Source organism: Lagenorhynchus albirostris, chromosome 1 (assembly GCF_949774975.1).
Source record: "Lagenorhynchus albirostris chromosome 1, mLagAlb1.1, whole genome shotgun sequence".
NCBI classification, from domain to species: Eukaryota; Metazoa; Chordata; class Mammalia; order Artiodactyla; family Delphinidae; genus Lagenorhynchus; species Lagenorhynchus albirostris.
The window spans coordinates 162,490,450-162,506,528 of record NC_083095.1 but is presented as its reverse complement, the minus strand read 5'-3'; the positions used below and the strand labels follow the sequence as shown (position 1 = coordinate 162,506,528).

General features: G+C 49.0%; 1 protein-coding gene and 1 pseudogene across 2 annotated transcripts in view; one reads left to right on the top strand and one right to left on the bottom strand.

Annotated features, from left to right (window-relative positions):
* Positions 1-16,079, bottom strand: part of HOMER2 (homer scaffold protein 2) — a 93,044-nt gene that overhangs the window by 58,470 nt on the left and 18,495 nt on the right. The gene's annotated exons all lie outside the window — the stretch shown is intronic.
* Positions 13,808-14,053, top strand: LOC132503913 (small ribosomal subunit protein eS27-like; annotated as a pseudogene).

Below are 16,079 nucleotides of genomic sequence, written 5' to 3'. Positions count from 1 at the left end.
AGACTCCGAGCTTCCACCACAGGGGGCGAGGGTCGGGGAGCTAAGATCCCACAGGCTGCGTGGTGCGGCCAAAAATAAATAAATGTTTTTTAATGCTAAACTTTACGTTATGTATATTTTCCAACAACAGTGGCAGAGTGTGCTGGGATGGAGCAGGCCTCAGGAGGACGGGGCAGGGAAGAGCAACCCTGAAGAACAACAGCTCAAAGGCAGCAGAGGGAAAACTGCGAACAGTGCGCATTGAAAGGGCAGGTGGAGCAGAGGTGGGCAAGCTGGGCAAGCTGGGCAAGCGGGAGGGAAGCCAGGGAAGACGGCCAACACCAAGCCCGGGAGCTCAAAGCTTCAAGGAGGGAGCTGTCCAGAGCCTCTAGCGGCTCCGAGGATGCTGAAGACTGCAGAGAGCACAGAGACACAAAAGTGTCCACAGCACTTGACAGCAAGTTGCACCTTCTCAGTAAAAAAGAACTGTGAGCTAAAACAGTGAGAGGTTTTTCAGCATCAAACTGCAAAGACTAAAAAAACAAAAACAAAAACAAAAACCACTTGCCTGCTGAAAAAGTTCTGGAGATGGATGGCAGTGATGATTGTACAACAATGTGAAAGCACTTAATGCCAGTGAAGTGCACACTTAAAAATGGTCAGGGACTTCCCTGGTGGTCCAGTGGTTAAGCCTTCACCTTCCAATGCGAGGGCGTGCAGGTTCAATCCCTGGTCGGGGAGCTAAGATCCCACATGCCTCACGGCCAAAAAACCAAAATAAAAAAAATAAAATTTAAAAAAAGGTGGTACATCATATATTGTGTACATTTTACCACAATAAAAAAAAAACATTAAAAAAAAAATCCAGCCTGCTAGAGTGGAACGCATCTGTCTCTTTTACACTACTAATGGGGTATGACCAGGAGAGCTCTCTGGGAGGCAATTTATTGAATCAGTAATAAATTGATTAAAACTGCATTCTCCTGGGACTTCCCTGGCGGTCCAGTGATTAAGACTCCGCGCTTCCACTGCAGGCAGCATGGGTTCAATCCCTGGTGGGAGAACTAAGATCCCACATGCTGCATGAGGCCAAAAAAAAATGCGTTCTCCTGAAGCCAACGACTCCACTTTTTTTTTTTTAACTTCTTTATTGGAGTATAATTGCTTTACAATGGTGTGTTAGTTTCTGCTGTATAACAAAGTGAATCAGCTATACATATACATACATCCCCATATCCCCTCCCTCTTGCGTGTCCCTCCCACCCTCCCTATCCCACCTCTCTAGGTGGACACAAAGCACCGAGCTGATCTCCCTGTGCTATGCGGCTGCTTCCCACTAGCTATCTATTTTACATTTGGTAGTGTATGTATGTCCATGCCACTCTCTCACTTCGTCCCAGCTTACCCTCCCCCCTCCCCGGGTCCTCAAGTCCATTCTCTACGTCTGCATCTTTATTCCTGTCCTGCCCCTAGGTTCTTCAGAACCATTTTTTTTAGGTTCCATATATGTGTGTTAGCATACGGTATTTGTTCTTCTCTTTCTGACTTACTTCACTCTGTATGACAGACTCTAGGTCCATCCACCTCCCTACAAATAACTCAATTTCGAACAACTCCACTTCTAGGAACCTATTCAAGGGCAATAAATGAGGACGTGCAAAGGTATGAGGGCAAAAGGACAGTCACTGAAGAGCTGTTTATTACACACACCTCCCCCGACACACACACAATCCTTGTAAATAACCTAAATGCTCCAAAGTGAGGGATTGTTTAAATCAAGTGTAATATACCCATGCAAGACATACCCCTCAGCCTTTAAAACTTGCAGTGCTTACTAACATGGAAAGATGTTCTTTTTTCCTTTACCCATCATGATTTATTCTTTACTTCATTAAATTATCATTCAATGATTTACATCCAGAAGTTACTGAATAAGGAGGCCAACAGGGGTTGCTGAGTACAGTCTGTGTCCCCTTTCCTTCTGAACAGAACAGCTAGGACTTGAAGGGCTTCAGTGTCCCTCAAAATCTCTTCTTCAAAGAAAACAAAACAAACAAACAAACAAGAACTCATAGGTTCCAGAGTTCCAACAAAAGCTCGCCAACACTAGGACTATAGATGTTACTAAGGACATATAATATTAAAATGAAAAGAGCTTACAAAAAAGCATCCTACTAAGATCTCATTCTTATAAATATGCATACTAATAAACATATATATTAACTTAGCAAATATCTACTCCACAGCTCCATAGGAGAGCTGTGCTGACCATTGGGAATTCCCCAGAACAAGACCACCACGGCCTCTGCCTCAGAATCCAGGGAGCTCTGGAGCTACCTGTGTGTGCATGAGGAAGACCAGGGAACGGTGACGACAGAGCTGGGGTTTTCTCTGGCAAAGGGAGAAATGAGGGTTATTGAATGCACGTGAGGTGAAGACAGTGAGCCTTGCTACAACCTGAAATTATGTCTGGGCAAGAGAGAGGCCGGTGTCGCTCGCTTCCCAACTGAGAGGTCAAGTGTAGAACCACCTGGACCAAATAAGACAGGTGTGAGAGGACCCCAAACACCACGGTTGACAGAGGGAGAGGGGTAGGTGCTCTGAAGAAATGTATACAGGGACTTCCCGGGCGGTCCAGTGGTTAAGACTCCATGCTTCCACCACGGGTTCAGTCCCTGGTCAGGACACTGAGATCCCCCATGCCGCGCAGCCAAAAAAAAAAAAAAGAAAAGAAAAGAAAAAAAAGCACGGTGCCAAGAGTTAACATTATATTGTATACTTACCATTTTGCAAAGATCTTCTGTTAAGTGTTCTTATGTCACACACACATATAATAAGCAAGAAGGGCAGGAGGAAGCTTTTGGAGGGAATGGATTTGTTTATGGCATAGACTGTGGTGATAGTTTCGCAGGTGTGTTCTTATCTCCAAACTCATTAAGTTGTGTACATCAAATATGTACAGCTTTTTGTATGCCATTTATACCTCAGTAAACTGTTCTTTCTTTAAAAGTTTAGCTAGCAAGGGAACAGAAATGACAGAAGCTGGAGAGGGACTTGGCCCCAACAGAACTGAGACCCCAGGTGCCCTCTGAGTGTGCAGGAGCTGGGCTGGACATCTCCAAGCCACGGACTGCCCTAGAAAGAGCCAGAACCCTCGTTTTCAGTGGTTGTTTGGGCTTGTTTCTAACTCACAGTTAATCCACTGGTTTCCAACCTACTGACCAAGAAGTGGCCATTCATTATTCGTATCTTCCCTGTGGACCCCACTGATTGAAAGATTTTGACCTTCCAGGCAGTATTTATGAAAGAATAATTTGTTTTCTCACTTCTTTATGACTGAAGTCATGTATAACTCCCAAATAGCTTTCTAATCAGCAGGATTTCACCAAGGTGGCCTCAAGAACTGATAGGATTCCAGCCAAAAAGGAAGGTACGTTAGTTACCTGCCCAAGCAGCCTAAAGCAGAACAACTGCCCTTTGTCTTGGGGAAATAATAAAATAGCCTGGACACTGGTTCCTACCCTCCCAGGCCCCTGGGTGGGAACTGCTGGACAGCCATTTCCTTTGCACCCAAGGACACTGCACATGACGCCAAAGACACACGGGAAGGCGCAAGCAGAGAGGACCTGCCCCCGTGGGGACAGCAACAAGTCCCAGCACCACGTAAGGCAGAAGTGACATGTTTAGCGGTTAACATGATGAGGCTGAAACACTGTATGTCTTAAGAGAAGGAAGCCTAGTAAATAAAAATAAATCCCTTGTTCTAGAGCCACCGTGAGTTTACTCTGACATGCAGAAACAATGCACCTCTCTCCAGCCTTTTATTTGCTGCAGTCCCATGCACACAGTTGGTCCAAAATATTTGCTGAACTAAATGATTTGTCTTCGATGTAATGTGGAAATTATATCGGATGTGCCCAACGAAGCAAAAATTCCTTTCTATTATTACCCACAATGTCAAGGGCAAATGTGTAAACAGCTCATCTGGCCCAAGAGTTCAGGTGTGAGGGCCCCAAAGCAGGCCTCCTTCAGTTCCGGAGAGCGTCCCTGGGACAGCTGGCGAGGCCAGAGCTCTACAGGACTGGACCCTACACTCCATGGAGCGGCTCAGAGTCAAGAGTTGTGGAGAACACCCGGGCAGTGGATTCCCAAGGACACCCGGGGCCAAGAGCAGGCAGGGCTACTGGAGCCCTGCATCCTCCAAGCATCCAGGCCCAGACCTCTATCTACACTCCTAAAAGCCCTTCAAAAATCTAACACTTGGCCCTAGGGACAGAGAGATGAATGAGACGCTGTCCCAGACAGCACATACTGGCAGTGACACCGAGTGAGTACTGGGTGAAGAAATCCAGCACCTAAGGGTGCAGACCTGAGGGCTCAGGTACAGCAGTCAGAGGTCTTTGCCAGGGATCCTCGATCTGGTTGGGACAGTGCCCAAAAGCCATGGGACAGGGCATCACAGGGCTCAGATTCCCCTCCCACTGGGGGCTCATTTCCAGGTTCTACTTGAATATCAGGCCCCACCTTAGCAGGGGTGCTGGGTGATCCACAGGGGCTTACTTGCTTGTTCCCAAGTTCTTCTCCATGGAGCTTTTCCAGACGCTCACTTCCACAGCTTCAAGAACCATCTCCTCGTGATGATGCCGAGATGGCTGCCTACAGCCCAGGTGTCTCTCCTGAACGTGGCGCCCACACCTCACCTCCCTGCAGCCCTATTTCAGGCGCTCCCACCTTCGGCTCTGTCAGCACGGCAGAATCCTGAGGAGTCTCATGCCAGCACACAGCAGGAACATCTCTGGCCTCTGTCCGCTCCCCTGCAGCTCAGGCCCTTAACCTTCTTCCTAGCAGCGTCCTCAAATGGGCCACAGGTGTGCTGAGCCAGGAGTCTGCACGGCACAGAACTCGGAGGGCATCCATCCATGGCGGTGTGGCTCATAAAAGCTCTGCACACTGACTCTGTCAACTGCCTGGCAGAAAGCAGGCGTCTGGAAGGTGTCTTGAGAAAGAAGTGGCTTTTTTCTCATTTGTACAAAGATGTCATGGCGTTGGGAGGAAGGAGCTTGTTGACAAGGGGATCTCCTCAACCCTCGGGTGCACAGCAGAGCCGGGGACGACTGGAGTGCCCGGGCTGGTCACTTCTGACCATGAGCAGTCTCGTCCGTTTACCCATGAGCTGTACAAATATTTTCCGTGTGTCCATGATGTTAAGAAGATTGGGCAACTCTGGCCTCGCTTACAACCACAGCCTCTCTCTGTTCCTGGATCCTTTCTGTCGGCATCTAAACAAGCTCAGGTTTCTCCCGTTTGCACCACCTGTAAGGCCGCGTGCCTGCCCCACCCAACACCCCCTTCTGCCCACAGGCCACTGCTCCGGGAAGCAGCACCAGGCTGTTCACCAGGAAAGGATCCAGGAGGACCAAGGCCCAGTAATGGGGACAGTCTAGGTGGGCCACGAAACCACCTCCGTCCAGAATCCCGCCATCACTCTTCCACCTGGGGCGCCTCAGGTGCATGATTACACATGACTAGTCTCACAATTCAGTTCTTCAACTCTCCCCACTAAGAGGTTTCATGGGTCAAACTGACCTCAGACTCCAGCATTAGTTACAACAACAACAAAAAAAAGTCAAAGAGTCAACCAGGAATTAAATGGAATGTCCAGGAAGAGTTCAGTTAATACATTACCACAGTAAAGCACTATATCACCATTTAAAAAGAGAACATTATTATGACTATATAAATATTGTTCCCTGCAGAGCCAAGAAATGTGCCAGGAATTCTAGTTCCTTCTGTACAGTTCCAATGTCAAGAGCCAAGTGCTCCTCCAAGGGAAAAGTTCCCAGCATCCAGGTCAAAGAGAAGCTTCTCCTCTCCAGCTCTCTCCCCGCTGTTCAAAGCAGGTGGTGGTGGTATCTTAGTGCGTTTCACATTTGGATCACAACAGGCTTGCGGTCATTTTTCTTTTTGGTGGCATTTTTCTATTGCCTTCTTTTTCCTATTGAGAAAAGAAACACAGCCCATCTTCCTATAACCCTTGTGGTCTTCCAGCTTCTTGTTCATTCTGAACATTTCCTGGAATCCATTCCAGTCTCTGTCCTGGAGATATTATTCTTGGAGCTGACGACTTCCAGTTCTAATTTGGACTGGGTGCTTCTGAGGCCCACTCACAGCCGTCTGTCTGGAAGTTCTTTTCTTCAGGCTCCCAGAAGCTACCAATTCTCTTTCTGCCCCCAACTGCCTCCTTCATAGGCTTCACCCTTGTTTGGCTGGTGTAGACCCTCAGAATGAGTGGGAGGTAAACGTTTAAGTCCTTGCAGACCTGTAACTGCCTCCACTCTTCCCCCCTGACACTGGATGAATTGGGCTAGGTGTATTTGCTTCCCAGGGCTACAAATGACCACCAACTGGGTGGCTTAAAACAACAGGATTATTCTCTCACAGTGTGGAAGCCAGAAGTCCGAAATCAGTTTCACTGGGCTAAAACCAAGGTGTCAGGAAGGTCAAGCTCCCTCCAAAGGCTTGAGGGGAGAATCCGACTCCTGGCCTTTGCTAGCTTCTAGGGTTGCATTCCTTGACCTCTCCCTCCATCTTCAAATCTCTCTCTGCTGAGGTCTTCATGTCCCCATCTCTCTTCTGTATCTGTGTATAGTAAAATCTCCTTAGGTCTCTCCCTCATAAGGACACGTGTGATTGCATCAGGGCCCACCAGGATAATCCGCCATAATCTCCTCATCTCAAGATCCTCCCCTTAATCACATCCACAGACCCTTTTTTACCTTATAAGGTAACACGTACAGGTTCCAGAGATTAGGGCCTGATATTTATAGGGGACATTTTTCAGTCTACTCTGCAGGATATAAAAATTTTTTCCAATGGTTACAAAATTATTTTCCCTCAGTGTCTTGAAGGCCTGGCTTTACTATTGATTGTCTTTCATCCATGTTACCTGATTAGACGTTTATTTTGCTGCCTCTTCCTCTCTCTGATTCCTCAGCGTGAGAGCACTCCTCGTTCCCTCCCCAGCTAATCTAACTGAGTAGGTACCATGGCTTCAAACACCATCCATTGACCCCAGATCCACGCCGGACGAAGGAAGGCTTTGTTCTAGAAGGCCAGCACCCACACCCCCAGCCTTGCCTCTGCCAACGAAGTTCACCTGTCCTCATTTTCCCCTGAGACCTTCCATTAAAGTCCCAGCTTTCAGCATCACGTCTCATTTCTGCCCTGGGATGGACCTGCAGGCTTAGTTGAGAGGCTCTCTGGGGTTCTTGGGCAGGGCAGACTGGCCCGCTCCACTCGGGCCCACTGGGCTCTGGGGCTTCTCTGCTACATGTCTGATGTGGCCATACCTCCACCTGCTTTCTATCGTCCAGAAATTTGTTGCAATCTCTCAGCTGCTGCTAATCCCCTCCCATTCACTTTGCTGTCATAGGATTATATTTTTAATAATCTCTTTATTATCATTTTAATGGGTTCTGGGGAGGAAGGGTAGACAGAGGCACATGCGCTGAATCCTTCCTCTTGGACTCTAAGTTAATCTCATTACCTTTTCAGTTATAACTTGCATATGCCGCAAAGATAACAGACGTTCTATTCTAAGCCCCTTGTCCATGGGCTCCCATTGGTGGGAAGTGGGAGTGGGGACGGCAGGTTTCGGGTTCACATCCCAGCTTGTCACCTCCCACCCACCTCCGACGCACACAGACCCTCCTTGTCTGAGCACTGCCCCTCCTGACACAGATCTGCCAGTGCGAGTTATGAGACTGGCAGACTGCATGCAGGTTTCCTCTTTCCAGGATTTTTTTTTAAAAAGCAGATTACTTCTGTGGCCTTCCCTATAAGGCCGGAATACAGGCACTGGGACATGAAATGAAGAGAAGGGACAGTGTTAAATGGGGAACATCTTTTGCAGGTTCCATTAGCCCAAGAGAACCTTTTCACTCAAAAGCGAAGCCTGCATGACACATCCCTGCCTCACCAAGGCTCAAGTTTAAAAATAAACACGGGCATTTGAAGGAGCACAAAAATAATTCGTGCCCGAGGCTCCGCAGAACCGCATGGCACCAGGTGTATGCTGACCCCGCAGGAGCTGAGACAGGCCACGTTCAATAGAAAGTCAGCCCTTGTGGACCTCAAACGAGCGATACACGAGTAAAGGGAGCCTTTTTGTGCTGGATTCCCTTGTACTACAGAGCGTCAACTGCACCCCATTCAGATCAACCACGGGCGTCTGCTCTGTCTAGCTATTCATACAAGGGCTGTGAAGGCAGCCCCCCAGCCCCGGAGCCCAAATCCAAGACCTCACCCAGCCTTTGTCTCCTCTTCCCTATCAACCCCTGCACCAATGTACAGGATTAACAAAACAGAAGTTCCTCTCACCCATACCTGTGCCTTCAGAGGAGCTGTGCCTTCCCCCTGGAATGCCCCCTTGTTCACGGCCACCCCCCAGTTAGCCCACCCCCACTGGTCAGGATCCTACCATCTTTCAAGACAAAGTGCAATTTGGTCACCTCTTCCATCAGGGGCACCTGGGTCCACCACCAGACTGGATTCTCTCTCTGGAGCCCAGCTTTCTGTGTCTCCTCTGTGGCCCTCATATTATTCTGACTTGTCTTTGGGTAGCTATGGGTGTGCTGTACCCCCCAAATTGGACTGTAAGCCCCCTTGGGCAGGAATCAGGTCTTCATTTCCAGAGCCCCTGCAGCACCTTGATAGAGGAAGTGTTTGAAGTTGTGGCCAGAGCTTTGAGTGAACCCAAGTCACAGAGGGCCCAGAGGGACTAGTCGCTGGCTGGTGTGACCCCTGTGAAATTCCACGGGGCAAACAAGCAGACCTTTGTTTGGAAGCAGTGGGAACCCCTCTCTACAGCAGAACTGCTAGGTAATGTTTTCCTTCCAGGCACACATACACACAAGCACACATACACACGTGCATGCACACAGACACACACAGAGGCATGCAGAGATATATTGACCCTCTCAGCTCCAGGCCGCAACAGGACAGCTGGAGGCCCAGCTTACGGCTTCCACCAGCAACTCCTCCCTTTACCCCAGGTGCTGCACAAATGACCTTTCCCAATGCACTCTGCCTGGCCTGAAAGCACAGCTCTACCGGGGTGAGCTTAAGGGCCAGGACTACATTTTATGTGCCATGTCACAGCCAGAGCCTGGCACCCAGAAGACATGTCTTAACAAAGTGGTGAGAGAATTCCCTGGCAGTCCAGGGGTTAATATTCGGCACTCCCACTGCCGTGGCCCAGGGTCCATCCTGGTCGGGGAACTAAGATCCTGCAGGCCGCATGGCGCAGCCCAAAAACAAAACAAAACAAAAAAAACAAGGGGGTGAGACAGAAGGGTGCAGAGAGAGAACAAAAGGGTCCGAGCAAACAGGCAGTCAAGTTCCATTTATACTTCGTTAGGTTTGGAAGGAAATGTACACAGCATTGGTAGGTCTTCAGTAGACAGAAATAAGTGACTATTAGAAGAATGACATGTTTTCCTATCCCACTGTGCTCTGGTTATGATGAATCAGATGGGGGCTATTTATCATACTGGATCTTCTACAGGTTTTTCTCCCTTTTGGAAAAGGTCTGACACTCGACTTTTAGCAGACCCAGGCAGCTAGCAGGTGTCCAGACAGTTGGGGCCTACGTGTGCCCAGAACAGCCCGTGCTCCTTCCCATATACCAAGGACACACTGCCCGTCCCCTCCAAAGGCCCAGATGGCCTGTGTGTAGACTTCTCCCCACTTCCTTTTTATCTCCTCCAAGCGCTCTGCATCAAGCTTCCATCCTCAGATTCACGGGTTTCCACGCACACTCACATTTGCAGCGCAATTCGTGTGCCTCTCCTAAGGCATCTGGTCTTTAAATAGGAAATGCCTTTCCACGTCCTAGAGCAATGCTGAGACCCACTCACCAGATCTCGGCAGTACCTCGGAAAAGGTATTTCCTAGAGGTCCTGGCATGTATTGATCACCTGTTGGTGTCTGGCATCGTGCTGGGCACTGACATACATAGCTCACCTCATTTTCCCAACAACCTTGAGAATCAGTGCCTGTGTCTTCATTTTACAGAGGAAAACAGGGGGAAAAGATTAAGTAATGCACCCAAGGGCACACAAAGTTGTCAGGCGGGAGTCACCTGGGTCACCTAAACCCAACACACCCCTCAGGCTCCCTTCCCACTTGTGCCATGAGGCCCCACACCTGTGTTCCCTGACCCTCCTCCCCAGGCTGCCTCCCCTGCCACCATGTTCAGGCAGAAGCCCTCCTGAGGACCTCAGCGGATCTCTGGGCAAACAGGTTCATCCTTATCCATCTCTTACCAAGGCTGTCATCCCAGGCCTTAAGGAATGATCCAGAAATCCAAATCCTGCTCACCAGCAGCAACCCCACAGTCCTTCCCAAAGTCTCCACAGTCAGGAGAAAACCCAGAAAATACCTCCTGAGTCCCCCAAACCTTCAGGTTCCTGGCCAAAGGCTCACAACTCCTAAAGGTGCCCCTGGGGCCTGTCTGGACCATGTTGATGAACCACCCACCAGGCAGTAAGATGGAGCAGCAGGCAGCAGCGGGCCCACCTGGTGCTTCAACAGCTGGCCTCCCGGGTGGCCACAGAGAATGTCCATCTGGCCCACCTGGGTCTCTATGCAGCCACCAGTCACCCAAACAGGTCTCTTCCCACTGCAGCACTAAACAACTAACTCAGGAAACCCCCTTGTCTCTCCAGCTCCTGTCCACACTCACCCCTGATCTGTGAGCCAGGCCTCCTCCTGACCATTCCAGAGTTCGTGCTCCCTACTGACCTTTCTGGACCACATCTACCCACCCACCACCCTCTCAAACAGCACTTCCTCTGGAAAGCTAAGATTCTGCACTCGATTTCTTTTTTTTTTTTTAAAGGTTTTTTTTTTTTTATGTGGACCGTTTTTAAAGTCCTTATTGAATTTGTTACAACACTTTTTCTTTTTTTTTTTATGTTTTGGTTTTTTGGCCACGCGGCATGTGGGATCTTAGCTCCCCAACCAGGGATGGAACCCACATTCTCAGCGCTGCAAGGCGAAGTCTTAACCACTCCAGGGAAGTCCCGACACCCAATTTCAATGTGTGGGTTTCCCCCCACACCACCAAGCAACTGTCTGAGACACCAGCTGGGTGTCCTACAATCCAACTCAATTCTGACACCATCCACCCGCAGAGAGGGTCAGATCCCACAGGTTACAGGTTCAGTCCCACAAGACCCCCTCCCGCCCCCACTTCGTATGTCAATCACAAGTCCAGTTACCACCTGCACTTCTCACCAGCTGGCGACAGATTCAAGGTCTCAACAGTTTGATTCATTTGCTAGAGCAGTTCACAGAATTCAGAGAAACATTTTACTCACTAGATCACTGGTTTATTATGAAAGGATATAACTCAGGAACAGCCAGATGGAAGAGACACATAGAGCAAGGTATAGAAAAAGGACTCAGAACGTCCCTGCGCTCTCTGAGCGCCACTCGCCCCAAATGCCCACGTGTTCACGAACCTGGAAGCTCCCTGAACCCTCCCCTTTCGGGTTTTTATGGAGGTTTCGTTACAGAGGCGTGACTGATGACATCACTGGCGATCGATTCAACCTCCAGTCCCTCTCCCCTCCCCAGAGGTGGGGGAGCGTGGCTGAAAGTTCCAACCCTCTAATCATGTGGTTGGGTCCCCCATCCTCAGGTGCTTTCCCAGTCACCTCATTAACATAACAAGACACCTGTAAGGCTCTCTTCACAGGAAATTCCAAGGGTTTGAGGAGCTCTGTGCCAGGAACAAGACGAAGATCAAATACATATTTATTATAAATTATCACAGAAGCCTTCCCCAGCCTCTCCCTTCCAGGCCAGACACCCCTACCATCTGCCCTCGCGACACCCTGTACCTCTCCTGCAGAGCACAGCTGGATGACCAGGCTCCTCTCTACCTCTTCTTTCCTCCCTCAAAGTCCCAGGTCTTCAATCTCTTGTCATCAGACTCTGTCATCCTCTACCCCTCACTGCTGCTGTCAACCACCAACCCCGTGTCAGTCCCCCTCGTTTCTGGATGATATCAGGATCACAGGCCCTCTCTCTCCCGATTCTCAGTCATTTCGACCCACACATACATGATCCTTCCAACTGGCCTCCTAACTGCTTGAACCCCCCTCAGCCTCTCCAACTCCCTGTCAAAACCTGTCATTTATCAATAACTCCAAACCCGTCTATAATCTTCATTCCATGCGTCCCACCCTCTGCAACTGGCACCCACTCACCCACCGTGCCCGGTTCCTACTCCCAGTCACCTTTACCTGCTCTATTGCTCATGGCATTTGTCACCTCCAATATGCCATAAAATTTACTTCTTTGTTACAGTTTGGTTTATCGTGTGTCTCGTTCAAATGTAAGTGTCACAAAGGCAGGGATTCTTATCTGGTTCACCACGTGCAGCACCTGGTATACGAGATACTCAACAAACACTTGTTGAATGAATGACTTTTACTTTTGTAATTATTCAATCTCCATCTCCCCTGCTATACGGTAAGCTCTACAAGGACAGAGGTCAAATCCATCTAGGTCACCCCTGGAAGTACTCAGTAAATACTACGTAACTGAGGGAACGGAGGAGCAAAGTTCATACTCAAGAACTGCATTGCTGGGCTAAACCCGCTGCTCGCAAGGGTAACTTCCACCCAGACTGCTTGGATGCAGCTCTGTTCCCACTGGCTGCCACCTGCATACAGGTGACCTAGATAAAGCTGTTGATTCTGATAAACCCAAGCATGAAGCATCAGAAGCCCATAGGCACGGAGATCTGAGCATAAACAGTGCTTCCTGCTGCTGCCATGCAAACATTTGATCCCATGGATGTGGGGGAAATTCGTTTTACCTGTTACCAAGAAGAGTTTCAGAGGCTACCTGAAAAAGTTCATTCTAAAAACGGATTACCTAGAAGACGCTCAACCATGAACTTCCTCCCAGCAAAAGACACTTAACGAGATCCTATCTAGGTTTCAGATCATAATTTCAGTCTGTGACTTCCCCTTCAAGCTGCACTCATGACTCACTAGGTTAGTTTAGCCATTCGTGGGTAAGGGATTTGCTCTAGGAAGAAAACATACAAAGAAACCAAACGATTTTTGTAAGATGCACAAACAGAACCAAATGTCACTACTTCAGACTTAGTCTGACCTCTCACCTAGGATGGAGGAGCTTGAAAAGCACTCCCATTTGTGGAGATAAAGTGCTGACAGGGAAACCAGTCCTGAAAATCACATCCCTCAAGCACCTTCCAGCTCCGGTTCCTGACAGGCAGCTCCTTCTATTACAGCCAGGAGAGGCCCAGCTACAGCAAAGCTGCCAGGACACTTGGGGGGAAAAAAAGTTCTCGTGCATCTTTCAGACAAACAATGCAGGCAATCAGCTAAAGCTTGAACCCCTGGCAAGTGTGGGCGAGATCCTGATTCACAGCCAGAAAGCAGGTGAGAGCAATGTGGGCTTTGGCGAGCTTACCACCCTGCTCTGCGTCAAGATTAATGTCGATATAACTCATCCGACATAGACCCAGCCTAACAGGTTTACTTACTGGGGACTCAGATGCCTACTACGTGATCTGAACATTGTCTTAATAGATGTGATTGCAACATACAACTCAAGAAGACCGAAGAATTAAGTCATTCTGAGAACCTCGACTGAAATCTGAGAAAAAGGACCAGGGAGAAACTGGAAGAGAGAAGGATGAGAAAAGGAATGGGTTCGGTAGATTCAGGGCAAAATCTGTAGAAAACTCAGCTGCATTCCGGTGGTGATGACTTCCCCACGAGAATACACCTCTTGCAAAGGATCTCCTTCATCCCTCTCCAGAGGAGGAGAAGAGGAAACACAAGAAGAAGCGCCTGGTGCAGAGCCCCAATTCCTATTTCATGGATGTGAAATGCCCAGGACGCTATAAAATCACCACCGTCTTTAGCCGTGCACAGTTTTGTGCGTTGGCTGCTCTACTGTCCTCTGCCAGCCTACAGGAGGAAAAGCAAGGCTTACAGGAGGATGCTCCTTCAGACAGAGGCAGCACTAAAAGCACCCTGAATCAAGATGAATGGGAAACCACCCCAATAAACACATTTTGGATTAAAAAAAAAAAAGGAAGGAAAGAAAAAGAAAACTCAGCTGCATGAACAGCCATGGGTTCACATCAGACTAAATACCTGTTTATTACCCCTGCCCTTTGGAAGGTGTGCTCACAGAGCTTCCTTAAACACATCTCTTTTCTTTTAAACCTCAAGTGGTACTTTTGAAACAAAGATTGTTTTTGTCATGGAACTGTAAAAGTCTCAGAGTAATACAACGTATATAACCACCAGCCCACTCAGAGTCCTGGCTGTGTGACGTTAAACAAGTAACGTAACCTCTCTGAGCTCATTTCCTTATCCATAAAACATGAAGCTTAAATGAAATAACGCCTATAGATAATCAACAAATATTACTTCCCTTCCTCCTGGCAGAACTCAATCTTCTACAGAATCCAAGTAAGACACCACAATGACCGTCTGGCATGACCTACGTCTGTCCAGCAGACCATTCTGTGGCCTCACAGATAAAGAACCTGTGTAATTACAGAACAGGAAGAAAGCTGGGAAATAATCGGCCAGTTCTGAGATGCCACCATGGCTCCTGAGGGGAGGGTCATCCGCCAGAAGATAAAGTAGCCTTCTCTCCCCTGCAGAGTCTCCAGAAATCTCCACCAAGTACATATAGAAACCAGTGCCAACACTACAGTGGTTGGGAGGATGCAGATGTGGCCCGAGGACACGGTCATCTCACGTGTGCAGTCACGTGGCAGTGAAGGGACAAATAAGACCAACTAAGAATTCACGGGGCTGATACAAACAGCTGATGGATGCAGCCTCTCAGGGGAAAACTTGCATTATATCACATGACACCTTCATCCGCTTTCGTGACATTTCCAGGGCTGTGCCAATTTCGCCGGGTGCTTGCAAGGCAGCTGTTTGAAGCTGCATCCCTTTCTCTATGAGGAGAACCTCCTTGGGCACCCAACCAAGCTCTCCCCCTGAGAGGCTCCCAGAGGTACAGTATGACCAGGCCTGGGCCACACAGCCATGCTTGGTGTACTCTACTTAATTATGTAAGGAATGAGGCATTGTTTCCTTTGTGGGCAAAGCTTTCAGAATATTTAAAATTCACGGGAGAAGCCAAGGAGTGGGGTTTTTTTAGCTCCCTCCCTTGAAGTAAGGGATATGGCTTTCAATCAGGTTGCGGGATTCCAATTCCAATTTTCCAGAATATTCCATCCTTGGTGAAACATGCCTGCTTTAAAAAAAAAAAAACAGGGATTCCCTGGTGGCGCAGTGATTGAGAGTCCGCCTGCTGATGCAGGGGATACGGGTTCGTGCCCCGGTCCGGGAAGATCCCACATGCCACAGAGCGGCTAGGCCCGTGAGCCATGGCCGCTGAGCCTGCGCGTCCGGAGCCTGTGCTCCGCAACGGAAGAGGCCACAACAGTGAGAGGCCCGCGTACAGCAAAAAAAAAAAAAAAAAAAAAAAAAAAACAGAGAAGAAAAAACAGGGAGGAAGCCCTGACAAAGGCCAAACTCGATTAATCATCAGTTTTGTCCCATGGGAGTCACTTTCAAATTTAGCAGATCAGATTCTGTTGGTGCCAAAGTCAGGTAGGAGCCCAACTATTGCTTGGGAACACGCTGGTTGCAGGGAGGTACAGGGCCCCCCTAAGACAGGAAGCACTGCTCAACCCCAGGTCCAACTCAGTGCTCGTCTCACCCAACTCCACATCCTGGAAGAGATGCCACAGGCCATCTAGGTGGGCACCTGAGGGCCCACAAAGGTGGGCTCACAGCCCCGGATAAGACATGGGGAGGGGCTAGGCACACCCCATGGCAATGCCCAAGGAACACGTCCCCACACCTCAGAGGGGTCACCTGAGGCCCCAGGATGGGTGGAGGGCCCACTCCCTAAAAGGACAGTTAATGCACTGTCTCCAAAAAGGCAGGCACGTTTCCAGGGGGCCTCTGCACCCCAGAGCCGCACACCTGAGCATGTGCAGAGGGTTCATCTCTCCCAGCGAA